Source organism: Pan troglodytes, chromosome 13 (genome assembly GCF_028858775.2).
Source record: "Pan troglodytes isolate AG18354 chromosome 13, NHGRI_mPanTro3-v2.0_pri, whole genome shotgun sequence".
Classification (NCBI taxonomy): Eukaryota; Metazoa; Chordata; class Mammalia; order Primates; family Hominidae; genus Pan; species Pan troglodytes.
This window is the reverse complement of record NC_072411.2, coordinates 31810956-31826731: the sequence shown is the minus strand read 5'-3', so window position 1 is coordinate 31826731 and position 15776 is coordinate 31810956. Positions and strand designations below refer to the sequence as shown.

At 36.7% G+C, this 15776-nt stretch overlaps 1 protein-coding gene across 1 annotated transcript in view; it reads right to left on the bottom strand.

Moving 5' to 3' along the window:
• The window catches only part of LOC736079 (fatty acyl-CoA reductase 2-like), a 55544-nt gene that overhangs the window by 27811 nt on the left and 11957 nt on the right, over positions 1-15776 (bottom strand). The gene's annotated exons all lie outside the window — the stretch shown is intronic.

The following is a 15776-nucleotide window of genomic DNA, read 5'->3' as shown; positions in this document are numbered from 1 at the left end:
TCCTTATTAATGGAAAAAAAAGGTTTAAAAGGTTGGCCATTCTTTTTTGGTTGGTTTCTTATTTTAAAATTTCCTGCTTCTGAAAAATTTATTTTTGGATAATACATAACTCCCCAGAATGTCTCTTCCATAGCAATTGCAGAGTTTTAAATACCGTATTAAGTATATCTCCCAGAAATTTGGAAACCAGAAATCTGCTGTATGGATTTTGAGATGCGTCCTTTACTGCCTGGCATTCTCTGAGGATCTGTGAAACTGTTACTTAAAAATGTTACTGAAAAGCTAGTTACCTGCCCTTTGAGTGCCACAGTCCTGACCTGCTTGTTCTTGACACCTTACATATTACTTCAGAGTTCCCCACTGTGCAGACTCTCAGGTATTAACTGTATAAAACTCTTTACATGCTATTATAATCTGTAATCTCGATCTCTTCTACTTTAATGTTTCTAGAATAGGTTAAATACACATATACACACACAACTATGCCTCAGAAAAGTTATGCTTTTACAAATAAAAAGAATAGATTAGAATTAACAAGTAGGGTGAATAACAGTAGGCAGAGTCAGAATCAGAAATAAATATCAGTGGATCAAAATAAAAGAATGAAAAATATTCTGTAATAAAAATTAGCAATGTAATGTAAAAGTCTGATAAAAGGTTATCTTTTTCTTTTACCTCTTACTGTTGACCTCTGTACACTGTAATAAGGTGTTGCTGGATGGAACTTCTTGGTCTAGGTCCTTGGTGACCTTAGTAGTAACAACAGCATTGCTGACACCCTGATTACCCTCTGCTGAAACAGAAGGTAGTTTTTCAATGTACCAGTCCCTTAGTCTATACTTGGTTTAAACACACTTGCCATCATCTGGTATCCTACTAGATTAGAACCTCTTAGAAGCAAATTGGTTTTCTTTCAAAGACCAACTTGACTCCAAAGAGAGATACAGAATCCTACTTCTGCTGCTGCATAAAGAAATCTCAACCTTCATTTTACTTGAACACAGACCAAAGTGTTCCTGCTTCTGAGTTGTCTGTGAGCTAGTTCTATGGATGTTCCATTCAGATTTAAAGCTTTTTTATTGCACAGGACGTGGATATGAAGCCTAACTCTTGTATCTGATGGCAAGGCATATGTTGTAGCCACAGTGCTGGTGAAGGTCCCTTTGCTGAAACAAGCTACAGAAGCACTGATTCAAGCTGTGTTTGTGCTAGGAGTTTTAATCTTATAGATTTGTGAGGATGGCTCTTTTTCCTTCATAATAGATTACATGTATAAGCAAGTCAGGGCCATATACTGGAGACAGGCTAAAGCTGCTTCTCCCTTAAAGAAAGTTTCGTACAGATAAGGTATTTATGAGCATTGAGAAAGTCAGGACACGTACTCTAAATCACACAGAATGTTAATTCCACAGGAAGGCAATGCCAGACATTGGAAGAGGATCACATTCGACTTCTAATAGTAGTTCAATAACAAAACCTTAGCTTTTCAGAAACAATGTTAAGATACGTTAGAATTGCCACATCCATACCTTCAAAACATGCAATGTGTGCACCCCAATCACTGCTTACAGTATAATCAGTGTGACGATGAGATTGAGGGGGTCTAAATTTAAGTTTATCATCTCCTGTGTTATGTGAAAATATCCCTCAGTACAAAACATTTGTGTATTTCACAGATGACTCTTGTTTTGCCATAACGCTACAAAGTTTACGGAAACTAGTCAACTGAAGGATTTTTCTGTTGTGCGATGTGTAAAGGTCTGAACAGTAAAATCATCTTTGTATTTCTGCAATGTTAAAAAATAATAATCAACATGTCAGATTGTTGGGCTTTTCTTTGCAGATGTTCTCTAATTCAAAGTTTTTGGTTGTTTGTTTTTGTTTTTTTTAGTTCAAAGTTAATTTGTTTGCCTCTTGAAGATTACTTTGTCTAAGCTTTCTAGGAACTGCCAAACAGTGATATTCTCAAAAGGATTCAATAAACTAGTTCAAAAAATGTTCCTATCTTCTATTGTCTTAAATCTAATCATGTTCTGTGAACTGCAGTCCCAGTGTGTAACCCGGCGTGATTTATCACCCAGAGTTCTCCATTGTATTTCAAAGTTGATTTACCTCAGGAAAACTGAGGGTTTATTGAGTAACTCAAATTTTTCCAGAGAAACTGGTTTGAAGTATCCAGTGCAACCTGCCAAGCTCTGTCTTTGTTTATAAACTCACTTGCTGGTGACATCATTCAGGGTAGTCCCTCTCTAAAAACCTTGAATTTTGTCTGGTCTTCTCGGATGAGGAATTCTGAACCTGGTACAATCTCATTCTAACTCTTCTGTTACGTACTAAGTGCTTATAATATATACCTTAATATAACTTAAGAGGAAAAGGCTGACCATTTTTGGTATTCTTTCAGTGACACATTTTTCAGTGTTTAAGCTCACAATCATTCTTAATTAACTACATGATTTTTAATACAATTTCTACTACTTTGGGTTTTATTTCCCAGGTATAGACATTGTCCTTTTAATGTTTTCTTAAGGAATTATTCGGAGTAGATTATTAACAACTTAAGGTCCTAAATAGATATACATGGGACATGGTTGTTGTAAAAAGAAACAAATCTGTAAGACACTAGGAAATTCAAAATGCTTTCAAGCTTTCTTTGAACTTTACTACTGAATGATTTATTTGCAATTCATTATCTGGTGTAGTGGGGAAGAGCCACTTATGTCTCTTTAAGCCAAGATATATTTAAGATAACAATAAAGATAAAATACCAATTTCACTATCTAGATTTGATTTTGACACAATGGAAAGCTGATTGGTTCACAATTAAATGGACAAATTTTCCATAAGTAAGAGATGAAACCCCTGGCTTGGAAATCCTGAGGATTGAAAGGTTGAATGTCCTTGGTCTGTGGTGAGCATGTTCACATTTAAACACATGAGATCTGGTGGGATTTCAGTAGCAGCTCCTCAGATTTTATGAAAAACTAGAAGATAATTTTTTAAAAAGCAATGTTGAATACTTAGAATTGTATTTCTAATAAAAATAAGTCAAACTATTTAATTTTGATAAACAGTTTCAAAACTAAACATGAACTGAACTTATACTTGATGACATAATTTTGTAAATTCATGATGAATTTCTTATTCTGATTTATTTACTATTTTAAAAGATAGGTGTTTCTTTTCTTCCACTGTAAAAGTGTAATGTGTTCATTGTATTTGGAAAATGTGGAAAGTAGAAGATGACTGTTCTTACTTTTTCACTTTTTCAGAGGGTAATTTTTTCCACACCATAGAAGTAGAATAATCATACTTCTAATTTGAAAATTTGAAAATGTAAAAAAAAATATTAATCCAAGATCATATGAACATTTAGGGCTAAGAGTTGAGATTATACTGAATATGGTTTTGCATTGAATATATTACAAGCCTTTTTGTGTCATTTACTATTTGACAAAACATGATTTTTAATGCCTGAACACTTTTCTAACACTTGTATGTATTGTTGTTGAATGAATCATTACTCTATTGTGGAACATTCAAATTGGATCCAAGTTTACCATAAGTAATACTACAATAAAAATATCTATACATTATTTGTGATGTCTTTGGTAGTTTTCTTAGAGTGCCACCTTAATTATCTTTGTGAGAAAGTCCTCAAGAATCCTGCCATTAATTCAGACACTTTCCCTGCTACTGATAGGTCCCTTTAAGAGTTCTGAAAATACTTAAGAAACTTGGTAAGAGGAAAATTAATCCTCTCTTCTGATTCTTCAGTTCCAACTCTCTGTGGCCACTGGATTTTTAAAAATCCTGTTGTCCAAAGCATCTCCCATTTAATTGTTTCTCTCTGACAGCAGGGAAACTGGAAGTCAGAGGTGATACCATAAAAGGAAGTGAATGAAGCAGATGTATGAATTTTGATACATAAAACAGATGTCTTTTGATCACACTTCCTGGGCAATATAGTAGTAATCAAAGGAAAACTGGTAACATTTTTGGTTGCTACATTTTAAAGAAAAATTCCTAAGCCTCACAGAGCTGACATGGTTTATTTACCTTCAGGAACATGGCAGTACTTAGGGTAAGTTAGAATCCATTCATTATTGTGTGTGACTGGAGAGATACATTGCTTAAAAGCTATACCAGGCCCTACTTAGAAACAAGTTACAACTGCCTTTAAATCACTCTGTTTATGTCAAAATAGTTAAAGTTAAATAGCAGAATCTAGAGGGGGTCTTGATTAACATGAGATAATAAATATTTGCAGAATCTGATGCCTAGCAGAAGAAACTCTAACCCAGATAGGAAAGTTCTTCAGAGTGAAAATCAAGAAGGGTGAGAGTAGCTATGCAATAGAAGTAAGCCTTGGCCTGGACCCAGACAAGATCATTGCACAAGAGATTGGTTTTGGAAGTAGATTTGGCTGAGATTAAAGTCTCAAGTGACATGAAGATAATGTTTAAGATAAATCCAAACTCTTCTTTATTGCTTGACACTTTTCCAATCAGCATCAACTTCATTCCTGGTAAGTTGGTGTAGCATGGCGAGTTCTGCCTTATTTCATACTTTATTTGGTTAGAATCTGGGGGAGGGGGTAAAGGTGCAGGTTGGTTATTTCAAATGTGCAGGCAAACTCCACCAAGTTTGCAGTATAGTGCTATTACTTAAGGGAAAACACCCATAAAACTTTTGATTTCCTAGTAATTCTGCTTTTGTGCATTCTTAATTTGAGACTCAGTGAGGGTGAAAGAGTTGTAGATTTGGCAAACGCTGCACTATTTTCTCACATTTTTTGGATTTGCTAAAACCAATAACAAATGTATTACCCCTTTTTTCCTCTAATTTTTAAATCCATGGCCTTTTCACTGCCTTTACTTTCCATGTGTTGCCACTGTATCCTCCACTGTATCCCCCACATCAGGCCCAGCACTTGACACTTAGTAGGCACTCAACCAATACTTGTTGAATGAATGAGTTTAATGCATTCCAGCTTTTTTTAGTTTTTAGATGATGTTGTGCCTAATGCACACTCCTTCCTTCTTTCACTCCTTCATTAATCCTTTTGTTCATGTCTTTTACTTATGCCAAGCTGTCACACTGTGTGCATGAACTGAGGGATTTAGTTTTTCTTCCACAGCCCCAGAGCCAGCAAATGACTGACCTTAAACCTAAAACTGTAGGAGTTTGGTCAGGGTGGTGGGAAAAGTTGTAAGAAAAGATTATAGGGAAAGACACAAACCTTCTTGGAAGAACGGGAGATTTTGCAAAAGCTTCAAAAGACAATTTAGCTGAAGGCAGTTAAATTCTCTTAAGAGCAAGGGTTAGATAACAACGGAATGTAAAGAAACTTATCTAGATAAATTGTTCTACTTATATCTCTGGAAACCACGCTTTGATCATTCATGTGGTTATTAAAGTTAATAATACTCGGGGAGTTGACAATGTTAATTACCCACAAATTGTGTTTGCTCCAAGCCATTGTCATTAAATCTGTACTAAATAAATGCAAGCGGGGCCAGCTTAGGGGGGCTGCACTCCTTTCGGCTGCTGCACTCTCTCATCAGAAGCACTGAGTGGTGCAGTCCCCTAGTCGCACTGTCAGGAAAAATACCTGTGTCAGCAAACTCCTTTCATTCATCACTTGGCCAGAGTCTGCAGGACAGATCGGCATACAACACTCATTGGTTTTCACCTTTACTCTTGCAGAATGAGTTATAAAGCCAAAGACCTCAAAAAAAGCACACTCCTTAACAGCCAGTTCAGAGGTGACAGCCAGGGAATAAGAAATAAGAACCTTCCAGAGGATGGAGCCACCACCAAAAATGATGGAAAAGAGGGTTCCTCCCAGAGAGTAGATTCAGGGGCTATTTAAGGAATTTCCCCATGCCCTGTGTAGGGAGCTTCTCACTACTTGCTACTCTGGATTTCCTTATGGTTATAATCTAGGGACTGCTGCTTGCCTGTCTGTCTTCTTTCTTGCATAGCAGGTTTCTTTATTTAATTTTATTTTTTTCTTCAATTATGGTGGTCTTTTCACTGTTCTACCATGACAAGAGGTAGAACAGAGATATTTTTACGTCTACATGGGAGGCAGAAAATTGGCCTTTTTATTCAAGAATGCAAAACCATAAGCTTACATATCAGAATCTGATACAGAGTACAGTCTATTCCCCTTTGGACTTTGGACCTTGGACTTTGAACTGGATGCAATAATGGTATGAGACCCTTGGGTAGGAATGAGTGTCTTGTATGTGTGGGAAAGACAGGAAGGCAGACATCTGGTGACCTAAAAAGAAGGCCATGGCAGAACCTCATTAGTTGTTCAACAATCCTATTTTCCTTTCTTCCCGGGCACACAGCTATGTATTTTCCAGCCATCCTTGTACTTAGATGTAGCCCAGTGACACTTCTCAGGGTGGAATATGGGCAGATGTGATAGGCACTGCTGGACCTGGACCATAAAATCCTTCCACATGATGTCAGTGCCCCTTTTACCCCATTGGCAGCTGGATATTGTCATCCAGAGAGTTGGATGACTTAGAAGCCATGTGCAGAAGATGGCAACCTTCCATCAGCATGGATCCTTGAGTGACTGTGGAGTGCAACGCCTTCTACCAATTAGAACTACTGTGATTGACAATCACATTTCATTTGTATTAAGCTACTGATTTGGGGGGTTTATCTCCTTCAGCTCCCACATTAGTACAACTCATGCAGAATGGAGAGTGACTGTGAACACATGTGGCACAGGCTGCTGAAACCTAGGACTTTATAGATGAATTTCTGATTATACTCTCCTTTCTTGCAAAAAGCTTTTTTCAAATTAAGTGTTATAATATAAATGTGAATACTTAAAAGTCTTTCTAATGAAATGACTAACTGTAGAAAAGAAAATGTAGGAATGTATACATCCTTGATAAGAGTGTGAAACTGATACAGGCAATGTAGAGTCTTTCTTAGGGATAGTGAACAAAAGAACATACCTGGGTAAAAGAAATGAGAGGTTACTGATAACAAAACTAATATTTGTATTGCAGAATATGAGACATTATTTTATACATAGGATTACATTTGATTTTTGCAAATCCCCGTGAAATAGCTATTATTATCAGATCCACTTTACGCATACTAAAAACAAGACTCTTATGGGTTAGCTAACTAGGCTATGGTCTCTCAACCAAGCTCTACTTCTCTGATTGAGGAGACGGTAGTATCTAGAGCTCCAGTGTTCTTTCTACTGCCCTATGCTACCACCCAGTGCAGATGTAAGAACAAAACCTATTAGTAAGTGTTTAGACCTTTAGCAACTTTAATCATCCAAAACATAGCTGTGAGACCAAAAAGAGGAAAACAGTTTGCAAAAGCCCACATTTATTACACCATGAAAGACCCAGGTCTGTGAAACGTTGCCTAGAATTTGTGTACTAAACTCAGCAAAATGAATTAACTCAGTGACCTCATTTTCTCCTAAATTACAGTAAATGGAAGATTTAAAAGATGAGAAAAATAAACACAGAAAACTTCAGTTAACAGGGTAGAGGATGACGCATTGAAAGATTGGGTGTCCATGTGTGGTAGGTAAAGGCAGGTCCTATGAGTGTTAGGCAGGCCTAGGCACGTGTTCTCTCTTTTTGTTGTTTGATTCTCAATTTATGACAAATGAAGAACGAGGCCTTTACCTGGTCTGGATCGACTTGTTATGGAGTCTATGTGAAATGAAAATGATTCATAAACAAAACAGATCCATCCCCAGCAACAGCAGAGATGACCATGAACAATTAGCCACCTGAGAATCCTCAACAATTCTTGGGGAATTCATTAATTACATTTTATTAAAGGGCAGGGATATCCAAGCTGACATATGGGTTACAAAGGCAAAGAATAATTTCTTTATGGGTTTTGTTAACGTGAAATATAAACTAATAAGCTTTTGATTTTACTAATACAAACATATCCATCAATTGGTCATCTTCAATTCAGAAATAACTAGAGTTTGAGGGTATCTTAAACCCAAAAAATAAAAACAAAAACCTAACCAGCAGCCATTTGCTGAATTCCTGAGTGCTTGGGACTCTCCATTTCTAGTCTAGCTAACATCTTCCAGTTGCAATTTTAAACCTTTTTTCCCAGATCTTTCAAGAAACCTCTAATAGTATCAAGTTCAGCACACAAAGCTAGCTTTCTGTAAGCAGTTTCATCTACCTGCCTTTAAACAGGCTCCTAAAGTCAACCTTAGAATAAAAAGGACTTTTCTTTTGTTATTAAAAGTCTGTTCTCTAGCCAGGTGTGGTGGCTCATACTTGTAATCCCAGCACTTTGTGAGGCTGAGACCAGAAAATTGCTTAAAACCAGGAGTTCAAGACTAGCCTGTACAACGCAGTGAGACCACCATGTCTACAAAAAAAAAAAAAAAAAAAAATTAGCCGGGCATGGTGTCACACACCTGTGGTCCCAGCTACTTGGGAGACTGAAGTAGGAGGATCACATGAGCCCAGGAGGTTGAGGCTGCAGTGAACCATGGTCATGCACTGCCCTCCAGCCTTGGTGGTAAGAGCAAGACAGATGTTACTATAATTTTTTTTAAAAAGTCTGTCCTCTGCCTCAAATGGACTTTGCTGTTATATTAAAACTATTGAAATATGTATAAACCAGGTGTGGTGGCTCACACTTGTAATCCTAGCACTTTCAAGAGGCTGAGGCAGAAGGATTGCTTGAGACCACAAGTTCAAGACCGGCATCAGCAAGATGCTGGTGAGACCCCATCTTTGCGAGACCCCATCTCTACAAAAAATATGAAAACTAGCCAGCTGTAGCTGTGTGTGCCTATATTCCCAGCAACTCAGGAGGCTGAGACAAGAGAATCCCTTGAACCCAAGAATTTGAGGTTACAGTGAGCTGATTGAGAACTGCACTCCAATCTGGGAAATGGAGTGAGAACAGGTCTCAAAAAAAAAAAAAAAAGGAAAGAAGAAAATATGTAAAAATCAATGTTTTAAATTGGAACAATTACTATAGCATCAAAACGCACATTTGACGAGATGTGAAAATTTCTTCTTAAGTATTTATCCATTTCTGGTTTTGTAGCAAAGGCATTATTATACTTCTATAACTTGTCTAATAGAGTCAGATAGAATCAAGCAAAGTTGGCAGAGCCTAGGCATCTACCTAAAAGAAATGCTCTCTCCCATTTCCGTGAACACATTAACTCCTCCTGAGTTCCAGTGGCACTATTTCTGGAGTCCTTTTCAAGGCACATAATCCTAAAGCAGGTGTCACTTGTTACTCTCTTTCAAAGCATCTTGCTCTTTTTCTTCACAGTACTTTTCAAAATATTTAATATACATTTATTTCTTATAGAAGTTGCCTACCTCACTGGACTTTAAGATCTATGAGGTTAATCCCATGTCTGTTTTGTTTTCTACCTTATTGTCCCTGCTCCCCAGGCACAGAGCAATATGTACCTGACATATATTTGGCTCTCAATATACATTTGTCATATTTGTGTGTGCTTGTTCAACTTCTCTCACTCTGTTTGTGTATAGGTGTGTACCTTCCTGTCATTTCGGGACACTTAGGAATTTCCTTATTTTGCCTCAAGTTCAGCTATGCATTAAAACTATTTTATAAAAACATATTTTATCTTTTTTTTTTTCAGACAGAGTTTCACTCTGTTGCTCAGTCTGGAGTGCAGTGGTGTGATCTCGGCTCACTGCAGCCTCTGCCTCCTGGATTCAAACCATTCTCCTGCCTCATCCTCCCAAGTAGCTGGGATTACAGGCAACTGCCACCATGCTCAGCTAATTTGTGTATTTTTAGTATAGACAGGGTTTCACCATGTTGTCCAGGCTGATATGGAACTACTTGGGAGGCTGAGGTCGGAGGATTCAGCTACTTTGGCCTCCCAAAGTGCTGGGATTACAGGGGTGAGCCACTGCACCAGGCTTAACATGTTTAGGTGTTTTATATCAGAAGACATTTTTCTGGTCCTCTATTTCAGGAGTTGGCAAACTTCTGTAAAGGGCCAGATAATATTCTCAGCTTTGCGGGCCATGTGATTTCCATCCCAACTACTCAACTAATTCACATTTCCTGTCATCATCAGCATCACTTGAGTTCTAATGTTTTATTATTATTTAAGTAGTAGGAAATCTTCTAGCTGTCAAGATACAAAAGACCTTCAATGGGAGTGTCAGACTCTAAAAGATAAAGCTCAAACTCCCTCCCATATTTGAGTATGAATTTAAAGCTAATATTTGCTGAGTGCTTACTGTGGTTCAGGCACTATTCTAAGTGCCTTTTCTGTGTTAACCCCTTTACATCTCACAACGGTACGAAAGACAATGACCATTATAATCTCCATTTGGAAACTGAGGCTCGGTTACATAAAGTTACACCACGCAGTGTGGATAAAGGACACCAACTCAGGTCTGACTCCAGAAACCATGCTCCACTCAGAATGCTAACCCCCTAACACCCAGTCTTCTATCTCTTGATGAGTTCTGAATTATCACGCAGGTATTCACCCTTCTCCAGTAGCGACCTTGCCTCAGAAACACATAATCTCACCCCAGCTTCAGAGGAAAGCTGATTGATCTCCATGCACTCTTACATTCTAGACAGTGATTGGCTTATGTCTGAGGTTTCTCAACAAATTAGTACATGGCATAATCTCAGGCCACAGGGGCTGGCCAGAAGTGGACAGGTAACCTTAACTAAGCTGATGCGATGGGAGGGAAATTTGCTGAGGGTTTTTAGAAAACAAGTTTCATCAATCTTGGGAGAAAATCTTGGAGAGGGCCAGCCTCTCTTCATCCAAAGATTGCCATATTATGTGTGCAAAGCTTGAAGCTACAGCAAATATCTTATTCATCATGGGGATAAAACCAGAACAAAGTGGCAGAGTTGAGAGATTCAAAAACCAAGGCAGCCAGAGTTCTAGTTGAATCACAGCTGCTCACCACTCTAGTGCTGGATTTTTTCCATTGTACATCAATACACCACCTTTGTGTTTTAAACCAGTTTCAACTGGGTTTTCATTCAATGGAGTGTAACCTGACTGCAGTTATTTGAAATCTTTCAAGATCTGGCCTCAGCATACCTTTCTAGTCCTTATTTTTACTTGTCTAGGGCTAAATAAATTACCCAGAGTTTCCCAAACACACCCACACCGTTCATGGATTTGCAAGCGTGATTCTTTCTGCCTTCATTGTCCTTTGCTCTCCTCTCCCTGGAGAATTCATGTTGGGTTGCAATTATGTTTTAAATGTCTGTCTCCACCCCTTGATTTGGCTACATCATTTTTGTCTTTATACTCTTTGCACTTCTCATGCACTTAAGACATAATAAGCACTCCAATAAGTGTCTATAAGATTAATAAAAAAGATGGGCAACATGGAAATCTGAATCATAATATAAATTTTCTCTACAAGATACTTGGCCTGGTGCAATGGCTCGTGCCTGTAATCCCAGCACTTTGGGAGGCCAAGGCTGGTGGATCATGAAGTCAGGAGTTCAAGAACAGCCCGGCCAAGATGGTGAAATCCTGTCTCTATTAAAAATTTAAAAATTAGCTGGGTGTGGTGGTGGGCGCCTATAATCCCAGCTACTTCGGAGGCTGAGGTAGAAAATTGCTTGAACCTGGGAGGCAGAGGTTGCAGTGAGCTGAGATTGCACCACTGCACTCCAGTTAAAAAAAGAAAAAAAAACCATTTAGATCAATACTGTCTGGTTAAATATTCTGTGATAATGGAAATGTTCTGTACCTGCCCCGTCCAATAAAGTAGCCACTAGCCAAGTGCGTCTATTGAGCACTTGAAATGTAGCTAGTATGTTGGAAGAACTGAATTTTAAATTTCATTTAATTATAACTGATTAAAAGTTAAGTAGCTAGTGGCTACTATACTGAATATCACAGATGTAGACAACAAATTTTAAAAATTCTCCAAATATGGGAATGGGTCACCTAAATGATTTTAGATACCAAGCTAAATAAAAACATCTGGAGATGGTACTATTTTGACTCTAATAATTTTTTTTTGAAAGCAATATATATATTATATATACACACATATAAATATATACACATACGTATATATATAATCTAGAGATTTCTTTCTTTTCAAAAATACTTCATACCTATAACTTAAAAAATATAATTTTATCTTTCTTGTCTTTATTTTGAATTTTCAGTCATTTCAAAATTAATATGAGCAATAATATCATTAAAAAGTGGGCAAAGGATATGAACAGACACTTCTCAAAAGAAGTTGGCCAACAAACATATGAAAGAAAGCTCAACATCACTGATCATCAGAGAAATGCAAATCAAAACCACAATGAGAGACCATCTCATGCCAGTCAGAATGGTGATTATTTAAAAGAGTCAGGATACAATAGATGCTGGTGAGGCTGTAGAGAAATAGGAATGCTTTTACACTGTTGGTGAGGATATACATTAGTTTAATCATTGTGGAAGACAGCATGGTGATTCCCCAAGTATCTAAAACCAGAAATACAATTTGACCCTGCAATCCCATTACTGGGTATATACCCAAAGGAATATAAATCATTCTACTTATTGCAGTACAATAGCAAAGACTGGAACCAACCCAAATGCCCATCAATGATAGACTGGATAAAGAAAATATGTTACATATACACTATGGAATACTACGCAGGACATGAGAGCATGTCCTTTGCAGGGACATGGATGAAACTGGAAGCCATCATCCTTGGCAAAGTAACACAAGAACAGAAAACCAGACACTGCATGTTCTCATTCAGTGGGAGTTGAACGTTGAGAACACATGGACACAGCGAGGCGAACAACATACACCACGGTCTGTTGGGGGATATGGGGGTGAGGGGAGGGAACTTAGAGGACGGGTCAATAGGTGCAGCAAACCACCATGGCACACGTATACCTGTACAACAAACCTGCACATTCTGTACATGTATCCTCTTTTTAGAAGCAGCAATAAAGAAAAATAAGTGATCGCTTCATTTCAGGAGGTAGAGTTTTCCTCTTAAAGTTTTTCAGATTTAATCTCAAAGGTTTGGCTTTTTATGCATCTCACTACGTGTAATTTGCAGTTAATACATCAATGCCCTCTGCTCTTCTTACGTCTCTCCTTAAAACAGTACATCTTTTTGCTTAACTAAAGTGGTGACTGTCTCAATTTTTTTTTTTTTTTGTCAGTTTCTATTGCATTTTTCCCCACTTTGCACTCAGGTATTATAACCTGACACTGAGAATGTTTGTCTCAAAAAAACTGGAAAAAACAATGTTTTTCCAGTATAGATTAATTCTGTACTCTTGGCTTTTCCTGATGTATCCCAATTGTTCTATGTAACCAGGAAATTTCACATGCTCTTACTTTTTCTAAAAGCCATCCATTTCCCCAGGTGGAGGTACTACTTATGTGTGTGTGTGTGTGTGTGTGTGTATTATTATTCTATAATATGGTTTACTTATAACCTTAGACACACACTCTTCCAGAGTCTAATTGAATTAAAGTAGTTTTTCATGGGGTTTAATTTCCAGTTTATGCAAAAGGGCATATACCAAGAGAAATGGTCATATTACAAAAGGCTTTTTTCTCTCTCTCTAAGTATTCTACCTAACAAGCAGATATTTTATGTTTTAAGATAGCTTCTTGTGGTTTGGGCTGTCTTCATTCGGGTTTTGACCACCTGAAAAAACTAAGTCATCTCTAATACAGGTCTAAGTATTTTTTTTCTCTTGACTATGTAACTTTTGAATTTGTTTTTGAAGTCTTTCCATTATTACTCTGATTAAATAAGTGACCATTATCTCTCAAGGATATGTAATTCTACTTTAATTAAATATTTTTAGGCTTTTTGAATCCAAACAAATGACAAACTTCCCCAGAATCAAATTCAAATTTAAGCCTTTTTCACCTAAAATTGACTAAGGGATTTTCTAGTTGGGCTCCTGGGAAGTCTCAAAAGATTTGTCTCCCATTAGGCTTGTTTGACCAGCTCCCAAAATCTTCTCTAGTGTCCGTGAGCTTTCTTTCAAAACAATATGTAGCATTTCCCTTGCTAGTAAACCCCCAATCTTCTCTTTGTCCTTCACACATATAGAAGACCACCGTGGTTTTCAGTTTTGTTCAGAACTACAATTCTGTGATTCCCAAATAAATTGTATACTTTAGAGATCCATCTTTATTTTGACTTCAATAGTGGTGATAAATTCTGATACAATATTCAAGAATATGTTTTATAACAATACTACGTCAATTTAGAAATGCATTTTACTGTGATATAAAATCCTTAACTTTTCTCCTCCACTGACATTATGTATGATTTTGTTATTAATTTACAAGCACTTAAAAATTCTTTATTTTACATAAGGTTTATATTAGATATTATTTTGTGAGGAAAATAAAAGGTCGGTTTTCTATTTGCATTGTGCTAATTCAGACTGCACTTGGTTCTTCATGCACACTGGTATAAGCTAAAGTTTAGACAAATTATTGTAAAAACTGATACACATATAGACCATTATAGTGTTATTTTTAAAAGCACAAGAAACTACTTTAGAAGATCACAAGGAGATTACAGCAAATGAATCTTCATATTCATTACCTCAATGAAATATAATTTAACACTAGTTTCAATGTCTTTTTTTCCAAAAGACTAATTTTCAAGTGAAAGCTTTAGATCTTTGAAAATAATAGAAGTAAAGATAGAAAAGATACATAATTCATTTCAGCAGTTTTCTGAGAAATACCACATTTTCCAAAATATATATGTTCTTATAAGAAATGGATTCTATTTAGGCTACTAGAATATCAATCTTCTACAATAGGCCAATTGTCAAAGCACTAGGCCTATGTTCACTCAACCAGTCTCATGAAGCAAAAACTGAATTAAGATATTCCATTTATTTTAGTCCACATATTTATCAAGCATAAGAAACTATGGAACAAAGACTCTTTCTTGCTGAAGTTGCTGGGATTTCCATGGTGCTTAATGCATATTTTTTTAAATTGTGAGATCAAAGAACACAAATCTTGAGCCATTGTGTATGTTACCTGGGTAAAAAAATTAAACTTGATCTTTTCAAATATATAATGGAATCCCACGCATAGTGATTTATTAAAATATGAATTTAAATATTTAAGAGAAAATTAATCCCAATGAAATGAGTTGATTTTCTAAGAAAGGCAAGTATGTAATTAAGGAATCATTAGCAGACACTCTCAAAACCATTACAACATTTAAAAGCAATCAACATTACAACTCTTAGGGTGTGTTTTAAATTTCTCACAACCTAAACATATACATTCATTAATTATTCACTTGCCATGATCAACAATGAAAGATGAGTTAGAAAAACCAGAGGCTTTAATTCAAAAATGACAATCTTTGGCACTGCAACAAGGAAATAACCAGCTGGTGAAATTAATGACTCCACCTGGCTTTATCTCGGCAATGTTCTGAAATACATGCAATGAACAACTTGACATTGTTTGATGTTCTTAATTCATTACAGCCATCTCTATGGGTGGTCTTAATAGATAAGATCAATCAGAAATGATCATATTATGAAATGTAAATCACTTCACATGACTTATCTGGAAAATGTGCTTGTACTTACTTGCACCATCTCAAGTTCCAAGAGCCAAAAACATATACATGCTCATGGAGGAGAATTTCCTTTCTGATTTTAGAACAGTCTGAAAGGGGGTGAAAAAATGAAAAAGAAGAGGGAGCTTACAAATAACAAAAATGTATATCCCAAATGA